General features: G+C 34.9%; 1 protein-coding gene across 1 annotated transcript in view; it reads right to left on the minus strand.

Moving 5' to 3' along the window:
* Positions 1–2,494: 2,494 nt before the first annotated feature.
* Positions 2,495–4,227, minus strand: part of LOC140010320 (large ribosomal subunit protein uL2cz) — a 5,409-nt gene continuing 3,676 nt past the window's right edge. Inside the window, exon 2 of the mRNA XM_072056885.1 lies at positions 2,495–4,227. This exon is cut by the window's right edge and continues 1,806 nt beyond it. The gene's annotated coding sequence lies outside the window, so the exon portion shown is untranslated.

The following is a 4,227-nucleotide window of genomic DNA, read 5'->3' on the forward strand; positions in this document are numbered from 1 at the left end:
CTGAATACAATTTCTTTCAAATTCATTAAGATTTCATGTACCGATTCTTGAATACCCGCTATGGTAGAATATTCATGTGCGACTTTCTCAGATTTTACACGTGTGATACATGTTCCTTCTATTTCTCCAAGCAAAGCTCGTCGCATTGCAATGCCTATTGTGTCGGCTTGACCTTTCATCAGTGGAGACAGAATAAAACGCCCATAATAAAGACGTTTACTGTCTGTTCTTAATTCAACACACTTCCACTCTAGTGTCCGAGTAGATACTGTTATTTTCTCTCGAACCATAGTAATAATATTTGATTAGATCATTGAATCATTTATTTCTCTTGTTTTTCTTCAAAGTTCTTCAATAGACATTTCTACACACGTCTTTTTTTGGGAGGTCTACAGCCATTATGTGGCATAGGAGTTACATCTCGTACGAAAGTTAATACTATACCACTTCTACGAATAGCTCGAAGCGCTGCGTCTCTCCCGAGGCCGGGACCTTTTATCATGACTTCTGCTCGTTGCATACCTTGATCCACTACTGTACGAATAGCATTTGCTGCTGCGGTTTGAGCAGCAAATGGTGTCCCTCTTCTCGTACCTCTGAATCCACAAGTACCGGCGGAGGACCAAGAAACCACTCGACCCCGTACATCTGTAACAGTGACAATGGTATTATGAAAACTTGCTTGAACATGAATAACTCCCTTTGGTATTCTACGCGCACTCTTACGTGAACTAATACGTCCGTTCTTACGTGAACCAACTCTCGGTATAGCTTTTGCCATATTTTATCATCTCATAAATATGAGTCAGAGATATATGGATATATCCATTTCATGTTAAAAAAGATTCCTTATTTATGTATCACTTGCTTTAGCGAGTCTGATTATCCCTGTCTTTGTTTATGTCTCGGGTTGGAACAAATTACTATAATTCGCCCTCGCCTGCGGATTAGTCGACATTTGTCACAAATTTTACGAACAGAAGCTCTTATTTTCATATTTGTCATTCCTTATCTTAAATTTGAATCTACTTCTTGGTTGGAAGAAAATAAGTTTCTTTAGATTTTGCATCTTGAATCATATTCTCGCGAAAGGAATGTTCAAGTTAAAAAATCACTTAATCCTTTGAATCCTTGTTGCGGAGTCGATAAATTATGCGTCCTCTGGTTGAATCATAACGACTTACTTCAATTTTGACTCTATCTCCTGGTAGTATCCGGATAAAACTGCGTCGGATCTTTCCTGAAACATAACCTAGAATCAGATCTTCATTATCTAAACGAACCCGGAACATGCCATTGGGAAGCGATTCGGTAATTAAACCTTCATGAGTCCATTTTTGTTCTTTCATTCCAGGTAAAGCCCCCTTGAAGTATCAACTAATGGAGGAGGAACAATATTAGACAACTCGTTCCTTTTCTTTTTTTTTTTACAATTAAAAATAGTAAGTTTCGAATCTAATTTGTATATTAAAAAGATTACCATATATAACACAAAATTTCTCCACCGATTCCTTCTAGTCGAGCCTCTCGGTCTGTCATTATTCCTCGAGAAGTAGAAAAAATTACAATCCCCATCCCACCTAAAATTCGAGGAATTCGTTGAGAGTTAGCATAAATTCGTAGACCGGGTCGACTGATCCGTTTTAAATTAAAAATATTTCTATGGGGCCCTTTCCTGTTCCTTCTATGTCGCAGCGTTAAAACCAAAAAATATTTGTTGTTTTCTCGATGTTTTCTCGCATTTTCGATAAAACCTTCTCGTAAAAGTATTTTAACGATATTTTCGGTAATATTAGTAGATGTTATTCGAACCACTCTTTTTTTATCCATATCAGCATTTCGTATAGAGGTTATTATCTCAGCAACAGTGTCCCTACCCATGATTAACTATAATTGTTAGTGACTCAAAATTTGATATAATCAACATGCTTTTCTTTTTTTTTACTTAATTTGTTTGTTTATGAGTAATTAATAAAGGTATATACGTGAGATACAATCTATTTCTTAATCTATTTCTTTCAAATACCCCGCTTTAAACATATCACGATCTTATAATACCTCGGGAGCTAATGAGACTATTTTAGTAAAATTTAATTGTCTCAACTCCCGGGCGATCGCGCCAAAAATTCGAGTTCCTTTTGGATTTCCTTCTTGGTCAATAACAACTGCAGCGTTGTCATCATATCGTATTATCATACCATTGTCACGTTTGAGTTCTTTACAGGTACGATTACAGCTCTGACGACTTCTGACCTTTCTAGGGGCATATTTGGTACTGCTTCTTTGATCACAGCAACAATAACATCACCAATATGAGCATATCGACGATTGCTAGCTCCTATGATTCGAATACACATCAATTCTCGAGCCCCGCTGTTATCTGCTACATTTAAATGGGTTTGAGGTTGAATCATATCATTTTGAAATCTGTTCTTTCAATGCAAAGGACGAAGAAAAAAAGAAATATTCTTTGTCTAAAATAAAAAAATTGCAATTTTCCAAGACTCATTTCTATTGGTTCTACTTTATTTATCCTTTATCTCGAAATAATGAATTGAGTCCGTATAGGCATTTTGGATGCTGCTATTGAAATAGCCCTTCTAGCTATATGTTCTGTTACTCCACCCATTTCATAAAGTATTCGACCCGGTTTAACAACAGCTACCCAATATTCGGGAGATCCTTTCCCCGAACCCATACGTGTCTCGGCAGGTCTCGCTGTAATCGGTTTGTCTGGAAATATACGTACCCATATTTTTCCACCACGGCGTACATTTCGTGTCATTGCTCGTCGACCTGCTTCTATCTGTCTAGATGTGATCCAAGCGGGTTCAAGTGCCTGAAGAGCAAATTTACCGAAACATATACGATTCCCTCGATAAGATATTCCTTTCATTCTTCCTCTATGTTGTTTACGGAATCTGGTTCTTTTGGGGTTATAGTTGATGGTTCTTTCTGAATTACATCTCTACTACAGAACCAGACGTGAGAATTTCTTCTCATCTGGCTCCTCGCGAATTTGAATAAAAGGATTCAAAAATAAAAAATTTGAATTTGAGGTAAGATACAATTTTCATTAATTAATAAAATAGACATGTATTTTTAAATTTAATATATTGAATCGTGGGATTCTTTGAGATTTCATCTAATATATAAGTAATTTGTGTATCTTGTTTTAGTAGATTTTTGATTTTAGAAATCATATTGTTATTTTTTTATAAATTGTTTTTTTTTTTTTATCGTTCAAATTTAGGAATTTAAAAAAGAAAGTTTTCGCGGGCGAATATTTACTCTTCCATTTCAATTTTAGGATTATCTCGTTACTTCTCAGAATAGATGAATTGGTCTCCGGTTTGTTCCGCCATCCCGACCGGCGAATCATTAAGATTCATTTTAATAAAATCTTTTGGATTCACAGTTTCCATCGTTCCCATCACTTCTTACTTTAATGTTTAGGTCCAAATTTTACAACGGAGCTTAGTAATGAAATTTGTTCTTGAGTCAATTTTCTCAGTCTTTATTGTCTCGAAGCTCTTTATTTTTTTTTTGTTTTATTCTATAATGTTCTACTATAAAATGTTCTATAAGAAGAGTCATTTAATTATGGATGAATCAGTATTGATGCTTTATTACACTGCCTTTTATGAGATCACTCATAGACCTTACATATTGGAATTCTATATCATAGATATTTTTTCTCTTTCTCTCATCCTTCCATTTATCCACAGCTTTCTTCTCTATTTTGCTTTCCAACTTAAAATCATATTTATTTTTGCAAGAACATAAAAAAATTTCAGTTGCTGCAAGGATGTGATATATCGGTCACATCTTGACTGGTTCTTTAGCTTTAGATCGAGATAATGCGAAGTGATGGGTTGGTTATTAGGGGGCCAATTTTTTGAATTCTAACCCTAAAAAAATCAACGAGTCACACACTAAGCATAGCAATTTTCTCAAATGATTAATCGAATTTTTATTCAACCTTATAGAATTAAAACTAGTTTTGAGAAAAAGAATGAAGAGGTTTAGCTTTCTAAATTAGATAGAAGGAAAAGTCAAAGTTTATTTATTATTCCTCGTCTATAAATATCCAAATTTTTATGCCTAATACACCATAGATAGTTCGAACTGTATAGGAACAATAATCAATTTTAGCTCGAATGGTTTGTAGAGGAACCCTACCCCTTCTAATCCATTCGACGCGTGCAATTTCTTTTCCGTCGATAC

This window comes from Coffea arabica, chromosome 7c (genome assembly GCF_036785885.1).
Source record: "Coffea arabica cultivar ET-39 chromosome 7c, Coffea Arabica ET-39 HiFi, whole genome shotgun sequence".
Lineage (NCBI taxonomy): Eukaryota > Viridiplantae > Streptophyta > Magnoliopsida > Gentianales > Rubiaceae > Coffea > Coffea arabica.